The 19211-nt window shown below is 41.3% G+C and overlaps 1 protein-coding gene across 1 annotated transcript in view; it reads left to right on the top strand.

The window, feature by feature from the left end:
- LOC142391212 (FERM and PDZ domain-containing protein 4-like) overlaps positions 1-19211 on the top strand; it is an 81386-nt gene that overhangs the window by 4154 nt on the left and 58021 nt on the right. The window lies entirely within an intron of this gene.

The raw sequence follows: 19211 nt of genomic DNA on the forward strand, positions 1-19211 counted from the left end.
TAATATCATCTCATTTTCAGAGAATCACGAGAAATCTATGCAAGGTACACAGCTGTGAAGTTACCTTCAGACTTTGAGGCCACCGGGCTTTAAAAACAGTGGAAATCGCTGTGTGTTCAGAAACACATTTAAACACCGCTGCCAGTGAGCACAGTTTGCTATTTCTAAATTCATGCCAAAGCTGAAAGAAAAAAAAAAGATGGACCATCCAACTTGTTATCATAAAAAAAACGATCAGGTTCTTACCAGGTCTTGATATTAGGTAACAACTTCAGATTAAGATATAAAATATGATATATTATATACACACTAGCAGTGTGTGGTAAAGCTAATTACATCCCATGAGTAACAGCAAAAACTTGAAGTAATTATTCTCTTCATGACTTGTTACCAGTCTCTCACGTTCTTGGACCCTCAAAAAAAAGCCCAGATCATCAGCCCTCCACCACCGTGCTTGACAGTTGGTCTGAGGTGTTTGTGCTGTGTTTGGTTTTCTCCAAACGTGCTGCTGTGCATTATGAGCAAACATCTCCACTTTGGTCTGGTCTCTCTAAAGGACAATGTTCCAGAAGTCTTCAGTTCAGATGCAACTCAACAAGCCTAAGCTGTGCCTTCATGTTCTTTTTAGTAAGAAGAGTTTTTCTTTCATTCCTGTAGAATCTGTAAAGGTGGACTTAGTTTTTTTCAATAACATCCTGATACAAATAGGCTTGGAATTGAAAGAAGTTATCTTCCTTTTGCCGTCTTTTAAGTGGCGACCTTTTAAGGGAATGTCTTGCTTATTTCAGCATGACGATGCAAAACCTCATTCTGCACATACATCAGCACGGCTCCATAGTAAGAGTGTTAAGCTTATATCCTGCAGTCATGACGAAAACCCAACAAAAACAGCTGAATTTAGAAGTGTTAAAAGAAGTTTTCAAACATGCTTGGCAATAATTGAAATTTAGTGAGCATTTTAAAAACCAATTCAAATTCTGTTTGATTTATTCCTGTTTTACACTGTTACAGCTTTCATTTGGTCCATGAAGATTAAGTAGATCATCAACTGTTTAATGTGTCACTTAGCAAGTAAACTGTACTTGATGGGTTGAGAAAAATTATGTTATCTATCCTAAGATATTGTTAATTCTAACTAAGTGCACACAAACATGGGTATTTCCTGTTTTTCACTCGCAGAAATAGTCATGTCGACACATCACTGTTTACAAAAATATCCTCCATTCAGATGACACCTGCACAGACACAACTGAAGCTAAGTGGTACAGTGCGCATGCAACATATCTGACAGAACTGACAGATGATTTACCGTGCCGTGTAAAAACAGCAAATTTAGAGCATATCTTACAGCCGCCCATCTCAATGAGCAGTGAAAAAGCGAGAGAAGACGTCTAAATCCCGCCAGCAGTGTCTGATGCATAACATTTGAGTTAAAATTTTGACCTTTCATTATAGTGCTCTCATTGGGACACCACTTGAATTTGCAAAGCATCGGTGGATGTGTCTTGAATGCAAACTTGATCATTAACGGCGAGCAAAATGTCTCATTTTAGAGCGCCATCATTAGCATAATAGAGAAAATTGATTAAAACTAGAACTGGTATACGAGATGGCACATTTCTTATCCTTTTACAGGGATTTTTGAGTGTGTGGCCGGGTTGGTAGGTTAATGGCTGTTTTGTGACTGAGAGGACAGGATGTGAGAAGTAAGGATCCATGGCACCTGGGAGTCAGCCCCATATTATATCACATTAACGAGCTGAGACTTAATATTGTAGATATAGATGTGAACGATGCAGATGATGTGAACTGATGACAGCCTTTTTGGCAATTTAGCTCTGAGTGAGGATAATCATTGTCCATTAGGCCTAAAATGAAAAAGGTCATCTTGAATTTTACAGAGTAAGTTATTCTTTCGCCTCTCAATTTGCTTTTCTCTTGCTTCTCGTTTACCCCTTTATCGTCTTTCTTCTACCCGACAATCCCCATAATATTACATAAAACAGGGCAGTGGATAAAAAAAAAAAATTAAACCTCTCCTTAGGAGACGCTCGCTTGCTTTTCTCAGTAAACCGATAGAGTTACATAAAGTCTACAAAGCCTCCAGATGGACAACCGCGAGGTCCAGTCATTTGGCCAGAAGTAATTCCCAGTATTACATGAGCACAACACGCAAACACACCTGCATGAGGGCATTTAGCAGCTCATTCTCATCCCTTAATCCCCCGTTTATTCCCTACATGCTCACATTTGCAATTCACCTCACCTTAATCATTATGGTAACCTTATCCTCTGTCTCCTAAATCCCGTCTTTGATGGCACACCAAGTGAAAATTTGCAAAAAGGAAGCCTACTTTGGAATGTGAAAAATAATTTGTAAGACGCATACGAGAATAAGTGAGATGATTTAGAAATGAAAATGAATTTATTCACAGTTCTACAGACTGTAGTAGTGGTCAAAGAGGGGCCTCCACATCTGTGGTTTAAAAAAAAAAAAAAAAAAAAAAAACCCCAGCCTGACAGATGCTCATGGTGTACTGATTCAGCAGATATTTCAGTCAAACCTTAATGTTTTATCATGTCATGTATATAAAATTAGACACACAAGGTCACGGCCGTGTGCAAATCAGTACTCGCATCCCTGTAGATATTGCTGTAGATAGCTTTGGCAAAGAATAAGCACCAGGTGGCATCTCAAGGGGTTATGAATGGAGCCGCTGAACAAGAACAGCATCATAAATTGTTTCCCCTTCCGAGCTTTGATTATAATTAATGTCCATGTGAAAGTGTGGAACATTCGTTTGCGTTTTGTAACGCAACGGAACTGATGTCGCAGTACAGATGAGCTGATTTCACTTCTCGAATGAATGATGCACTGAACTGAGGAAAGTGACTCTGGAGGACGAGGACCACGCAGCCATAAATTTGCTGCACGGACAGACACGGAACAAGTTTAACAGGCCCGCTAAGTGTTATAAAGTTTAGGGTTTGAGAGGGATGTTCTGTATCTCCTGGGTTAACAAAGAAGTGCCTGCTGGTATGTTTTATTTAGTTAAACCTTCCAGAAGCTTGCTGCTCCTGCTGTTTGTAGTTTCAGCCCATCTTCCAATCCACTCCTATTTGTTCGACCTTTTTAAAGCCTGCAGTCCTTTTTGTGGTGTGTTTCAACTCTATTAACATTTTTCAGCTTAAAACATATTTTCAGACCTACCTTTGTGCTGCTGGGTTTGTCCTTCTCGTCGTTGTCCTGCTGATTCAAAACCGTTTTTTCGTCATTTTTACTCTCGAATATAATCGTAATCTTTCCTTATTCTGAAGAGAACACACAAACACTTTGGTGCCAGTTACGTACTGGTGCGTTTATTTTTTAACCTGCAACAATATTGGACAAAAAGATGGAACTTGGTTTTGCAAAGGCTACGAGTCTCATCTGACCCAAAACTGTTTAAAGGCTTTGATTTAATGAGAGAATATCTTTATATAAAATCAGCGATCAAATCCAGACGGTTTTGGCCATATTTTTCATTCTTTTTTTTTTTTTTCCAAAAGCCCATTTTACAGGACTGTGCACACTGTGATAAGGATTGTGAGTCCGTATTTGTCCAACTGTTGATACAGAATGGGTGAAGATTAACAGAGAGGGACCCTCCCTATGTTACAGCACTGTGCACAGGCTGACCAAACAGTGCTGATTTTCACATTATCTGAAATCGGAGAGAAAAGGGGGCAAAAGTAGCTCATGTTCATGGTCCCAACAGCCAGATATTACGGTCACTGGTCAGCAGAGAGAAAAATGCACCGACACTTCATGCCCTCCTCTTTTTGTACACACAACTTTGCTCTTTGGCACAAAGGTATAAGAGCGATATCAGGCATCTTTGTGTCAGAGATACACAGTCGTGCACACACATGCTCGGTCTGAGTACAGCCACAGATTTCTGCGCTTAGTAGCAGCTCTGGGGTTGGCACACATCTGTTCATGCATTGATCCAGCTGCACTGTGCGCAAGCATTGAGCGAAAGACGACTATGTGTGTGTGCATGTATGTGCTGGCGACACTGTGTAGCACATATCTTGTGATGTTAATTTCAAGCTGTGTGGGGGAGGTCCACCATGCATTGTTTCCTCTTATCCTTTACTATTCCACACTCTGCATGCGTGTGTGTTCTGGCTTCCACGCAGTTGTGAGTATGTGTGTGTGTGTGTGTGTGAGTGAATGGAGTTTATCCCTGCTGGCCCAGATGCCCCGGCTAAATCCATCAGCAGCGGCGCTGCACAGCGTTGTTAAGCTGGAACATTTGGCACCAAGCTAGGAATGAAAAAAAAAAAGAAATAAATAAAAAAACAGAAGGAACACACTGAGACATGCACATGTGCTCACACACACACACACACACACACACACAGACACGCATAGAAAATTGAGTTTGGGGATTGTTTTTTTTTTCCGAGCTTCAGATGAAGTGGATTTTTTATAGTTTACAGAGTTGGTCTGACAGAGTGTGTGTCTTTCTCCGATGTTCTGAGCGTTTTGGTGGCGGTGGGGCTGGGGTGTCCATCCCGCTTACTCCAACCAATCATTACTTCATCGTCTATCCGGAAAGATGGAGCCGTGTGATGATGATGATGAACTTGGAATCTTGACAGCATTCCAGTAAGTTCTGGTGTCCCTCGACATGTCTCGTTTGCTTGATTTGATACTTTTTTTGAGTTGAAGTTGTATTGTCCAGCGCTTGTCACTTCCTAAAGAGTGTTAAAGCTCTTTAGTCGTGGGCTTTGGTGCTGAATGTCCATGGGAGGCTCACGCCGAGGTCGTGATGCGTTGTGGGAGCCCGTTATGGGCCTCTGTAACACAGCTTCCATATCACCCGGTCCTTGTCTGGATCTTTTATTTCTGTTGATGTTTTTAGAAGAATCATGTAAACATGCAAAAATGAATCGTGGATTTAAGGTCTTGCGAATTTAGTCTGTTTTCTTTATATTTGAACTTTAATCGTGGTACTTTAGTTGAAATGCACGCAACCAAGCAGGAATCCGATTGGATGGTAGTTATAAGTGCAGATCTTTCAACACGAGCAAAATGCAAAAACATGTTTGGAAGAATTTTTTTTTTTTACTTGGATTGTGTTAGAAGATATTAAACTGTGCCATCTTGCTTCCTGGTTAACTCCGAAGGATTATTAGTCATATGTGACAGTAGTATCTTTGATCTGAGATATTATTTCTGTAAAGTGCTATAAGCAAATTTTGGATTTACTGACTCAACATTGTTGCTAGAGATCCTTTATTTCTTCACTGCCTTTTCTATCATATATTATCTAAGCAAGCTGTCTGGCTGTCCCATGCAAGCTTCAGAGCAGCCATATTGTAACCTTGCTCATTGAATTGACGGCACGTGAGAGGCAAGTTTCGTAAGACTGAGTAGTCTCCAAGTAAAGGAGGAACCCGGGACCTTGTAATTATTAAACACACTTAGAGATTACATCATGGATTGAGGGGGTTTAGCTAGCTGGCTGCTGGAGAAGTGTGGCTGTGTGTGTGCGCAAATGTGTGTGTGGTCATTTGTACTTGTGGGTGGGTAGTCCCATGAAATGCCCATAAATCTGACTGTGCATTGCTTCACTGAATGTGCATTTCTGGTACATAAACACAGGCTGCATGAATGCGCATTATACAACATGCACGTGTGTGTGTGTTTCTGTGTACTACAGGCTGTAAGATTGGCTCCAATTTACGTGCTGAGTACCCAAAGCTCAAGAGGGGATTTAATTGTTGTTCCTTCAACAGCTAGACAGAGTGTTCACTCATTTGCAGTGATAATCCACAAATACACACAGGCGTAAATAAATGTATTTCTCTCTGTTAAATTTGCAGTATGTCAACATATAGCAGTAATTTACGATAAAATTTGCACCCCTGAGCATTTCCATTGACAGGAAAAGAACTCTGGAGACCTGGTTAAAATATAAAGTTGAAATCAAGGCAATCCTACTGAGTAGTTTGTGTGTCATCTATCCTCAAGTCAGCTTTAAGACGGAGAATATGAACTAATCAGCAATAAGAAAATGGATTATAAATAAAAAGAATAAATCTGTGTCATCTGTTATTCAAGTTAAGATGCAGCTTTAACTCATTGCTTATTTAAGTTAGCTGTAATGGATAGTAAAAAAAAAACTAAAAGTCATTGATATGTGGTTCTTAGCCAAAAGTCACAGGTAATAGTCAAAGGAAGTGAAATGATCTTATTGTTGAACTAGCTAAAAACGAGTGTTCTATCTGTAGGTAAAAGAGGTAGATGTATTTTCTACATGGTAATAGTTATTAAGAAAATGAATGATAAACACTTTTAAAAGTAAGCTAAATCCATCGGTCCATTTTCTATACTTGCTTAATCCAACTGAGAGCCTCCGGGTGAGGTGGGGAGGGGGGTGCGGTGGGAGTGGAGTCTATCCCAGCTGTCATTGGGCGAGAGGTGGGGTACACGCTGGTCAGGTCACGGGGCTAAATGTAATGCCTAAATAGTGAAAATAGTAACAAATGAATAACTAAACAGATAAATTATTTGAAAATTCAGGGAAAATACTTTTTTAAAGCCCGAAATGATGAGCTAAAAGTAATATTTTAGAATAAAATATTTGAAATCGTCTAATTGTCTTAACTGCTAAAGGTGACGAGTAAATGTTTGAAAAAACTGAAATATGGAGAATTTTGAATAGCCAGCTAAAGTAACATCTTAATAGACAAAACAGCTCAGAATCTGATCAACAAAAAGTGGAGCTAGTTTTGCACAGTTTGCACATTTAGAGGTCTTACATAACTAACTGATGATAAACCAAAAAACATCAAATATTTTTTTAAACTGCAACAGCTCCCATGTAGGAGCAGGACCTAAAACATAAGTTTGCACTTCTGTCTCCTTCTTTCTCCCTTTCAACACGTAAACCCATCCAGCTGCTTGTCAGCAGTGAACTGTGGGATTGACGGATCGCAGCATCATTGTTGAAGGATTACAGCGACGAGGTGATGGGTCATTGGCCAGGAAACATGTGGCCCATATAGGAGACAAATGAAATTCAATTTCAGACTTTGCTCTGCTCTGTCAGTCAGACAGTTCGACAGACAGGGACGCAGGGATGGACTGATTTTCTGTAAATCTCTCGGCCTGCTGTTACTGGTTGTCCAACCTTAGGTAATCCAAATATTTGAAAGTTGACTCAGCATCTGTAGTCCAGTGAATCTGCAATATTTGCTGCAAATCTGTACCTTTTTCCAGATATCATAGAAATGGGTGAGAATTCATCATTAATAACAGTTTAATTTATCCTTACTACTGTTGGGGGGATATGCAAAAAGCGAGATGTTGCATATTTAGTTGGACAGTCCCAAAACAAAAGCCTTAAATGGCTTTTGCACCTGGTTATGGATGACTGAACAAGCTCCAAAACCTCTCAAGGACATTGGAGGATACACCAGATGCCCATGACTCAAGGGCTGTCCTGGGAAAGTAGGTCCATCGACGTTCCCAGCCTCAGCAGGGTCATAAGCTGTGGGTACTGACTGAAAGTAAAAGATTTGCAAACAGCTGAAATGAGTTTCCCCCCCAAAAGATGTGTATGGTTCACCATCAAAGATAGGGGGCCACTGCTTTTCCACATCAAATACAGCCTTTTCAGGTGAGTTTGGACCGGCTGGTATGCCTCCCAGGTGATGTGTGTGCATGGACATATCTGGCTGGTATGAGGCCCTGAGGCAAACCCAGTAAATATTAGAGAGATCATGGCCCAATCTCAATTCCCCTCCATTGGGGTGCAGGCCAGGAGGGGTAAATGGGATTGTGCTCATATCCATCAGCTGGCTTGGGAATTTCTCAGTGTTCCACTGAAAGAGCTAGAAGACTGTTCCTCCACGACTCAGATTCATATCAGAGGTATAGATAATGGATGGATGCTCCTCTCACCCATAAGTCACTGAAGGTGCATAACAAGGATTTAAGCAATGAAAATGAGACTTTCTTCATTTCTTGGCAGTGAGTATTCCACTAAATTTTCCAGTTTATCTACATCTTCTGACAATACCCCGGATGATTTTATATTCTTTCATTTTCCCTGCAGTTTTAATCTCATTGTACTTGTACATAACAAGGAAATTAGATTCTGAGGTATTAGAATTTTTTTCTCATAAGATTTCAGTGTTGTGCAAATCAGTGTTTTGCTTCTTTTTTGTAGATACTTTGTCTTCTTTGTTAAAAGCGAAATGTAATTCTCCCCGTGAAAAAAGGGCAGGAAAGTTGCACGCCGACATCAGATGCTCTTCCTTTGGTTATGAAAAACACTTGCTCCATGCCTGTTTCTCGCCACGCTGCAGGATGTGCACAGATTGGCGGGGTCAAGCTGGAGGGGTCTTTAGGCCAAATCGGTCACAGGCCGATTAGTTTGCTGGCAGGTGCTCAGTCTCGAGTTCTCTTCCTCCTCTTCCTTCTCTTCCTCCTCTTCCTTCCACTGTCGGATGGAAATTCCTGTAAATTCCAGAGACCAAAGAGAGCAAACAGAAACCATTTACACGGCGAGGTTACAAATCAGACTGTTAGATAAAGCCGAGTGTCAGCTCCCGGCTTTGATCTGACTGCAGATGAATTATAAACTGCATGCTGCCGTCAGGATTCATATGTGGCAGACTTTGTGACTTATAAATCTTGGAGCTACCGTTGCTTTACTTCTGATGGGACCAGACATTCCCTATGCGCTGCCAAGGTTGCATTCACATGCGAATGTGACCTGTATAAGAGACTTCTGCTGAGAACGCACGTCACACCATTGACTAACAAGGGTAACCCATCGATGCCACATCCCCAGAAGGCAAAGTGTGTGTTTGTGTGAAAGCATATTGACAATGCACCAGCAGGATGTTTGCTTGCTATTCTCAGCTGATATATGCTGAGATGCTCAGCTGACAAATTTATAAATATATACATATACACAAACAGATTTGTATCTGTATTAATATGAGCATTTACATGTGTGGAGCAGACGTTGAATCACGTGTTGCACTAAGTGGGGATATGTGGTGTAAATCTGTCATCTGTCAAACAGTCGGAGATCTTTGATGGATGACGGATGAGCTAATGTGTAAAGCCAAAATCCTTTAATGGCCAAATAGAGATGTGGCAGCAGTTAAGCAACATTTACATTTAAAGAGGTTATCGCATAATGTTCATGTCCATGCCGGCGTTTTTTAACATTTAAAGCTCATAAGCCACTTAGTTGCATATGGTCTGAGCTGTGGTCCCCTGCATGTTGAATGGCTTTAGCAGATAGAGGATTGTATCAACAAGTGTCGCATTGCTCAAAATCTGTAATTGTGGACAGGTATGATGGCTTAATGAAAAATTACCTGCAAAAGCAACTTTGAATAATAATGCGACACATTCTCTGGAATGTACCATAACCAAGTCAGACGATGAATCAAGTTTCATTCACGTTTTTAACTTTAATCTATACTTGTTGTGACCACTCTGCATCTGTGGACCCTATAATTTCCACTCAAGGTCTACATGTCTGTGGTGGTTGTCTTTGAACGTGGCCTTTTTACATAGTGTACAGTTATTCAGCCCAACCTTTTTGGGGCTGAAAAAAGTGGAACAAAGTAAAGTTTTTTTTATCTATTTCTGAATATATTTAGGGAAAATCACATGTCCAAACTTACTATTCTCCTTGTTTTATTCTTGAAAGGCTCTCCTCTTTAGTTACCCAGACAGATTGTAAGAGGGAGTCAGGTCCTGCAGCTACTGTTGAGGTGTGCAGATCTGTGGACCTGTTCATTTATGATTTAGAAGAATAACACCTGTGAAACCACTGCTACGCTGTATTCCTCAGATAAGCAGCTTGTTGTACCTTTTGAACATCACCGTTGCTACTTCTCGTTCTCATTTGTGGCGCGGGGTGGAGGTGCCAAGTTCAATGCTGTGTTTGCAAACACAAACTCCATTTCCAGAAAAGCTTTCCAAAATGTGACCAAATCTTAAATCTGTTTGTTATTTTGTTTGAATTTTTTTTATTTACCAGACACTAGTACAAAAAAGGGTCGGTCAGAATGAGGTTTGGCGTTGTCCAGCTGAAATATTGTCTTATCTCCGGGGATAAGATGTTCTCTGCTATGTCTCCAGAACCTCTGTATCAACGGTACCTTCACACATATGTACGTCATCTGTTCTACAGGCATGTAGAACCAGGCGTAATGTTTTTTTGTTTGTTTTTTTACCCCAAAGCATCTGAAACACACAGCCACTGTCTTTCTTTCCATCTGAGGTGAGCCCATGAGCAGAGAACTCTGCAGTGTTTCTGCACAGAGTTGATATTTGGCTTCCTCCTTTCATAGTACAGTTTCAGGTTACATTTCTGGGTTCAGCTGTGGGTTGATTGAAAATGTTTTCCCAAGGTAATCCAGAGCCCATGAGGCCACATTGATCGTGGAGGCACGATGGTTTCTCACACAGTTTGTATCCACCTCCACAGAGATTTCCCCAGACTCTCTGAATCATTTCACACTATTCTGATCTTTAGATGTTGGTAGACCAAAGTTCTTCCCAGTCTTGCATTGAAAAAAGTTGAACTAATTGATGATTTGGGGAGCCACCACCCATCCTTGCTTGGAAAGACTAAAACTTTGATGGGTGCTGCTTTTATACCCAATCTTGGCGCCCTTACTTCTCACCAATAAATCTGCTAATAGTGGAACCTTCCAGAACTGTAACACTTGTATAGTCTATAAAGTTTCATGTCTTCATTCACCTGGAATCAAATCATATCGTGAATTTGTTACATAGTGGTTGTTCTGAGAATGCCCTGAAAATCATTTATTTCTGCTTTTGTCAGTTAATCAAAGATTTGATTTTAGACGGAAACTGTGCCAAACTGTGACACAACAAATATTGTAAAACAAAAGTAACATGAAAGTGTAACAACAATGGCTCCAGTCTGCTGGGTGAAAAGATCTTAGTTATATTCATCCATCACTGCCCAAACTCCAAATGGCCCACATTTGGTCGGTTTTTATATGTCGCCATAGCCTGGGAATTCCCATGCTGCTTTGCGCGCGATTTCATTCACACTGCAAAGGCAGCCTGGAAACCACCGCCCTTATTTTTGCCTGAGTTAGGGAACCAATCACGGGGGGGGGGCAGCAAGATGATGACGAGCGTCTATGCGCGACACCGAAGCTTGTAGAGTGGTAATCCAACATGGCAGCGGACACAACTTTACCGTTCGATGCAGCCTTAGAAAGTGTTTTAAGTAGCTTAGAACGCAAGTTTACTTTTATTTAACGTTTTTTTCTTCTTCTTCCTCGTCGAATTTATGTAGCTCTATATACGTCATCTGGTATAAGTGATACAATTGGCTATGAATGTCGCGCAAAGCAGCATGGGAAGAACCAGACGCCATTTGATAGACATTCGTAGCGCCCAATAAACGGCTCTAGGCATTCGTAAACCACGCCTCAAATACGAGAAAATGCACACCTAGTTCCCAGACCACCATCTCATCGAGATGTGGACGCGTCAGCCAGGCTAATGTCGCCACACGTCACACTGGAATTTCCCACAAAGTGCGCGTGACTAAGGGCTGCAGACTGCATGTCAGTATATGACGGATTAAGCATAAGAATGTATTGGTTGGTCCTAAATCTGACTTAAAATCGCATGAAACTTGAACCCATGTTGAGAAAATATACTGTGAAGCAGCTCCAGAGTAAGATTATAAGACATGAGGACTGAAACGTGTTTAATTTTGGACATTCGTGGCCTTCTTTGCAATGCTGTGCATGTTGGGAAATATAAAGTATCAGTTAGTTGAGAGCACATAAGAGCAGCAAGGTTCCCATCCAAATTTAGCAAATTTATGTTCCCACTGACTACATGAGCTGGATCTTCTTGATGAGCTGTTGGTAGCACTAGTTCTCCAGGTTGAGTAATTGTAAAAGACAACCTCATGTTGAGATGAGGTGAGAAAGATGAAAAACACGATGCACAAACTGTTGGTTTTAACCAGGGTTTTTCCTGATTTGGAAGTTTTGCCTTAAAAGCAAATCAAACCCGCTGGACTCAAATTCATCCGGGGATTCTGCTCCTGTCATCTCTTGCAGAGATTTCCAACATGCCGAAGAAAATTCCACCAACTCTGGAGTGATAGAAAATCGTGCTAAAAATCAGGTGCTAAAGGAATGTATTAATTGGCTGAGCATGATAACAATTTTAAGGTTCGTCCAGCCTGACACAGTGACGCTGATTCTCCAGTGTATCTTTCCAGTAAAATGCTTTGAAACTGCAGCACAAACACACACACGAGATGCTACGCTGTGGCCTCTGGGTTCTGTAGCAGGGAAATCTGTTATTTATAGCAGTCAGTCCTGCCCAGAACACTTCCACCATCACTCTGGCTCCCACTTTTCTCTCTCATCACTGGGAGTGCTGCCCAGCCATGTTCAGCAAACCTGGGACAGTTGCCCAAACAAACCTCCCCTCTGGCCCTTTTGTCATTTGCCTGGTAAGCACGCTGTTACTCCTTGCATACTTTGAGATATAGTTTTGGACAAATCCAGTGAATCAACTTGGTCGGTAGTGACTAAAATCAGGGATTTCCTTCATTTGATTGAGCTATGTTTTTTTTCTTTCTTATTTTTCCCAGAAAGTGTTCACACATGCTTGAATGACATTAAGTTGCTGGTACTGAAAGCACATTTCTCGGTCAGCATTCGAGCTTAGTGAGCGTGTTTGTAATTAGATGTCATCCTGGGCCCGAAGAATAGCCAATAGCAATAAATCAATTTGTTCTGTTTACGTACGAGTGGTCATCGCTGCATTTTGATCTGTGTGCGTGCCTGCTACAATGGGACAATATTTATGGCACGCCTGCAATTGAATATGTGTTCAAAGGAGAGCAATGGTTTACTCGGATGTGTGGAGTCGAGCGCAGCTGATACTGCCTGCTTTGAGTTGACGAATCGCTCCCCTTCGTTGCTCAGTTTTCCTGACATCCTAAGTGTCTACAACAAGCTGTTCATTGAAGAGGGATGTTTAGGAAACTGACAGCGGGAGGGACGCAGAACGAGTGGAGAAAAAAGAGGTAGGAACAAGACTTGAGCCAAATGCCTCATTTGTTTAAGCCCACGTGGAGCAGTGAGCCTCTATAATGCATCAGAGACCATCTGAATGATGCCAGGTAGATGAAAAACTCAGCTGCTCTGGGAGAACATTAGACAGATTTGAATGTACAAACACAGTTCCCACGGGCTTGTGAAAAGTTTTATAGGGTATTCTCTCAGGAACATGTAAATAAAAAGGTTGAAGTTTGTTGAAATTTGCAAATCCATGTTTAAACGTTGTCTTTACATTTACTTTTGTTGGGGTCCATCGTGTTCTTTCATCCCCTGAACTGTGGATCTTAAAGCTGCAGTCTGCAGGATTTGTTGTTGTCATACGTAAAGTCCTACTTTTTGGCATTTTAAGAGTTTACATGATCTATCAGAACGCTTGAAGTTGAAAACGGTGACCTCCGTAGTCGCAAGATGCAAGAAATGCTTATTTTTTAACCGAAAAATAAAAAGTTATTCAACTTCCTGTCCCGCCCCATCAAAACACATGAGAACTCGTGCACGTAGACGTGCACGCCAGATGCGCTTACACGACTCCTTATTCATCAACTCACCTGTCATTTGCGATCATGGAAGACACAGTAAGTAGACTAGCCCGTAATGAAGTTCAATAGTCCAGATAAATAAGCGTGGGGACGAGCCTACCTTGTATCGTGCGTGCTCAATCGGTGATTGACAGGCAGCAGAGCCCAGCTCGTAAACCTGATTGGTTACCTTTTACCGGTCCGGTCTGCAATTTTGTAAACAAACCTGCTGGCTTTGGAGGGACCTAGCGGGACATATAGGGGACCTAGAGAACTCATTTTTTTTTTTGTATTGGGGTATTTAATGTACTACTTTCAGAATCCCCGGACAGTTCCAGGCATTATGCTTGAAAAAGAGTTGCAGACTGCAGCTTTAAATGTAACGAGACAAACGGTTGCAAGATTTTGAAATCGAGATCATGATATGATGGTGCTGTGGGCCTGTGTTGCCGCTTGTGTCACTTCTCGCCGGGAAGCATGGATTAGGTTAAAAACCAGTCAATTCTGGGCCCAACTGTCACCCTCTCAACAGCCTGGAGTTAGAAAAAAAAAAATGGCTTCTACAACAGGATAATGATCCAGAACACCTTTCAAAATGGAATTGGGGAGTTTGATCCCTTCCAGGCTAGAAAGGGTTTATGTTCACACTTTTATGTGTTGACTATTACCTCTTTTATCAGCTGCAATATATTTAGTAACATAATTTCATTGGAGTCGAAGGACAAAAACCGGTACAGATTGTTGAGTTGTGACAGATAATAGTTATTATAATTATTTAACCAAACAAATTCAGCATCCCTTTAGATAATTCAAGTTTTTAAAAAGCTGTTGTATTTATTCTTTTCTAAGTTTTTTGCTGGTTTAAGACTCTTAAATGTATGGCAAAGTTGTGATTTTAAAAGTGTTTCGATGCCAAATCTCTAAATAAATAATGTTTCCCACTTGATCGCAAATAGCATTATGTTATTTTCCTTTCCTTTCTCTCATCTCACGTCATTGCATAATCCAGCCCCTTTGAGCCTCTACTTGCCCTTTTCTATTCTCTTTCATTTGTCTGCACCTCCAATCCATCAACTCCCACATCACACCTTCATCTTACAAGCCCTCTTTTCAGAATATCAATCACTCCTGCCATCCATTTATCCCCCTGACCTTTCTGACTTGCTCACCCTCACAGCCCCACCGTTGCTCCCTACAGGCACATCTCTTGTTGTTCCTTGTATCAGTCCAGTCCATTTCTCCTCCCTCCATCCGTCCTGCCCCTCCCATGCTTTGGGATTGTCTGCCCTATCAGATTAGGGCTGTGTCATAAGGAACAGAGAGAAACAGGGAGATTGCTGGTTGGATTAAAAAGGGTGCTGGAATGAAATTCTATGATCTCATTGTTTGGACGAGTCACATAAAGTTTGTGTGTGTGTGTGTGTGTGTGTGTGTGTGTGTGTGTGTGTGTGTGTGCATGCGAAGGGGTGGCGTCGGCTTTATCCCCTGTAATGACAGGTAGCGGGCCAGGAACGACTGACCCTGCACTGCTGCATTCTGGGAAATAATGCATGCATCTTCAGCATGGCTACAGAAAAAGAGTAATAAATGATACGTCGACTGGTTTTCAGTTTTAATGGAACCATTTGTCATTTCGATAAATCATTTCTTTGTGAGTTGAATTAATTTGAGTAGTGGAATTGGCCAAAGAATGTGATCAGGCCTACGTTTTTCTTTGATAATGTTAATCAGGTATTACATATTGGTCATGTTTCTATTATTAATGCCTCCTGCCGTGGCGTAACTTAATAAAGCAAAGAAATTCAAATGAATTATAGAAGCTTTTTGCATGGATCTGGTGCTTCTTGGATTTTTGGATAAATACCCACCGTGTATCTGTACCACCCTGGTCGTGTGCTTGCCCAGTTAAGAATGGTCTTTGTCATGGTCACTAAAGTTGGATTGGAAGAAAGTACAATTATAGATATAAGTAGAGGGAAAAAGTTTTGCAACATAATGCACTTTAAAGATTCAATAGATGAGATGTTGAGCTCGATCACAGCAGTAAACAGTTCTTGCTGTGTAAGGATATATTTGAGTGATGGTGTACTCACCAGACACTGAAGCTGCGCCCCTGCTGTTGGGTGTGTTGGAATCAGAGCCCACACATCCCCAGCTCAACTCACAGAAACGCTTGCTCGATGCAATGTAGTCTCACAAGGGATAATAAAATATGTATGTCGGTCCGTGGAAAAATGTGTTCTGGTTACAAAAAAGGCTAAAACAAATGTACAACAGCTACTTTTTCCTTCCTCGGTTCTCCAATGCGGCACAGCTGCTGTCATGCTGAGGATGACGTTTCTGCTTCTGGTGTGACATAAAGACATTGATGCCTTTGACATCATGATGTTGCCACTCTTGACAGGATAAAAATGCCATTTTAGGGGGAAGGAGGACCTGGTGGGTGATGTTAAACCACTAACTCTCAAGTAAGATTGCTGGTTCAAATCTCAGCCAGCACAACCTCTCACTTTTCTACCACTGCTGTACTTCTGTATACTTAATTATCTTATTTCTTATTTATTGCGATTGATTTGCTCCCAATCAGTATTGGTTGTGGTTAAAAGTTGAATGTACATTGTTAGGAAATAGCCTCGCATGACATGTCATGCAAAGCTACTTGACACAAAACAGCTGTCTCACAAAACTTAACTTTTCAGCCTGGATTGTGAAACGTGGACAAACGCTCCTATTTCACCTTTTCTGGTGACAACTTCTATTGAAAACTTCACTGTTTAACATTCATGGTAACTTTGTGTGTTTTCTTCCCTGCAGTTTCTCATGTTTTTCTCACAGCTGGCCCCAGGTTACGGAAACGACTGCCATTCAAAGTACTTAGTTAAGGTTAGAAAACATCCCAGTTAGACATTAAAATACACAATAAGGTACATTTTTTATTGTGGAAAGCTTTGGTGACAATTTCCACATTGCTATGGCAACTGTCCTACCACTGACATGTTGCCAGCCTGGAACTTGAGGTAATGTCAAAGTCACAAAGCCGCACAACTGACATTTTATTTTAAAAAAACGTGTCACTTAATTAGCTCGTTGCTTTGTAGAATGATGGATATGCTTCAGTACATAACCCTTCAGCTGTGGGGTTTTATTGTTCTTGAGACGTCATGCAGTGAAATTCCCGTGAGTGGAGGCAATGTCTGATTGTTATTTTGTTTGACATTCCACGCCCTGCTCCTTTAAAAGGCAGAGAGGAGAGAAGCCTTGGTATGGATTCAGTCACATACACACACAGACGGCTAAATGATTAACGCTACACATGTGCCAACCGTCACGGACCAAAAGGTGAAGGAGTGCTGAATGCTAAAGTAGTGTGTAATAATGCCAGACACGCGCTCTGAGTGTTTCTCTGTTTTCAATCCCAATCTTACTCACAAGCCATTCCCACTCAAACGGTGACCTTGGGTTGTTCGGTTATTCATTTGTGGACAAAGGCACGTCTCCTCTTATCTCTGCCGGACACAAAACAGCAGTGGGATGCCGGTTGCATTCCTATCTGTCCTCACTGTAATAAGCACTGTTGTTTTAAATCAGGCGAGTGTCGAGATCAGACAGCAGCCTTGAGAGATAAAAGGGAAGGTTCTCCCCTCTTGTTTGTCAGGGGCTAAACGAGTTGATGGACCAAAAGGAAATGATTGAATTAATTTTCTCTCTCACATTTGAAAGACTGCCCCTTTGGCTTTTCAAGGTTCCTCACGTTTCTTGATATCATTCTGTGTCTCATCACAACTGTACCTGTGTCTTTTTTATCATAAGTTGTTCCTAAAGCGTCACGAGATCCTCAGAAACTATGAGAAACATCGCAGCCTTCTCCCTCATATCGTACTGAGAGCACATCTTCGGCATAAAGTCTTCCGCTGTAAAGCATATATGTGAACAGCAGCTACGAAAAGAAAGCAGGGACCAAATTGTCTGCTCATTTTCCGGAACATCTCTCGTGTCCATGCCTGAAAACGGATTTAGAGATTATGGTCTCCTGCGTGAGTGGATGAGAAGGGTCAAAGTCAGCAGGCCTCTTGGAAACATTAAATTGTGAGCAAATCTCACCCTTGGTAACATTTAGGTGCAGTTCATCATATTCATTAGGAATGGCAGTCTCAACGACTCCAAACTGCCATCTGCACAATAATTGTTTATCTTTTTTTATTTGGATTTATATATCTTTTCAAAAAGCAGAGAGAGAGATTAAGATGTGTAAAATATGGAAGCTGAGTGCAGCTGTCCTTATTTCTTTTACACCATTTCAGTCATCTTGAGACAACAAAGCTTGTTTTTGTGTAATAACAAGTTGATTTATATTGTTTTCTTTTAAAAATGGTGTTGTTGTTTTTTTTTCAACATCAGAACATACAGTAATCATGAGAAAATGAGCTTTGATCTTCGAGATCACAAGGTGATTAGTGACCTCGAAAGAGTTTGATAAATGTTTGCTCCTTAGCGCAGACGGTGGGACATCTGTGCGCATCGAGAAGAGTTGACTTGAGAAAATGAGCCTTGCTATCTCGAAATAATGACACAATTAACCTGTTATCGCAACTAAAGAAGCTTTGTTATCTTGAGATAATGGGAGAATTACCGGATGACTTTGAGATAATGTTATTCAAAGTTTTTTTTGCCAAACACAGTATTCCAGAACACGAAAGACCCACCCACATTTCTGTACAAAAACTGGTTCACATTACTGGGTTAAGAAACCTGAACGCTACCCGAGCAGTGTTGCAGCTAGCAGTGCAGCTAGCAGTGCACATACTTTTATTTTGCAGAGACTAAGCAACCAGAGGAGAGCCAGCTCGTTTGGTCAAGACTCAGCAGTGTATCTCCATCCACTCTTTTTTTGGCCAGTATTGTACATATTTCAGATGGAAAAAACTGATGGTTTGACATTAGGTGACTTAGTGAGGAAATCTGTGTTTAGGCTCATACAGCAAACTAATGTTAAAAAGTAGCAGCAATGATGCCACCACCCCACCCCCCGTCGTGTCATGTTCGCAGCATCTGGGAAAACAAATAGCAAAGACCACATGCAACTTGAAGCGAGTTGACACCACAAAGGTCACATTAATGTATATATTTACCATGCTGAACATGCTATGCTGAAACTCTGAGGGGCTCCAACAGTGTGCCTTACACAGTGCAACGACAAGGGCAACAGACCTGATGCTTTTGGTATCTAAGAGCCCAAACATTGTAATGACCACCAACCATAAGTCTTCATCCTGTTTCACCACCATTAGTGCAGTGATTCATCTGACCTGACTGACTCAAGTCGTGGCTGAACAGCTTTCAGGGTGCAGTTAACCCCACAACATTTTAAGAAGTCACACTCACACCAGCAGTCTCTGAGTCCAACCAGCTCAGTGAGTCTAAACTAAAAGCTGAGTTATACTTCTTTTAACTGCCCTTGCGCTTGCGTCTTGCGCGTATGTTAATGGCTCGAGACGTTTATACTTCATTTTGCTTTGTCGGCGGTTGCGTGTGCTGCGTGGC

Source organism: Odontesthes bonariensis, chromosome 11 (genome assembly GCF_027942865.1).
Source record: "Odontesthes bonariensis isolate fOdoBon6 chromosome 11, fOdoBon6.hap1, whole genome shotgun sequence".
Classification (NCBI taxonomy): domain Eukaryota; kingdom Metazoa; phylum Chordata; class Actinopteri; order Atheriniformes; family Atherinopsidae; genus Odontesthes; species Odontesthes bonariensis.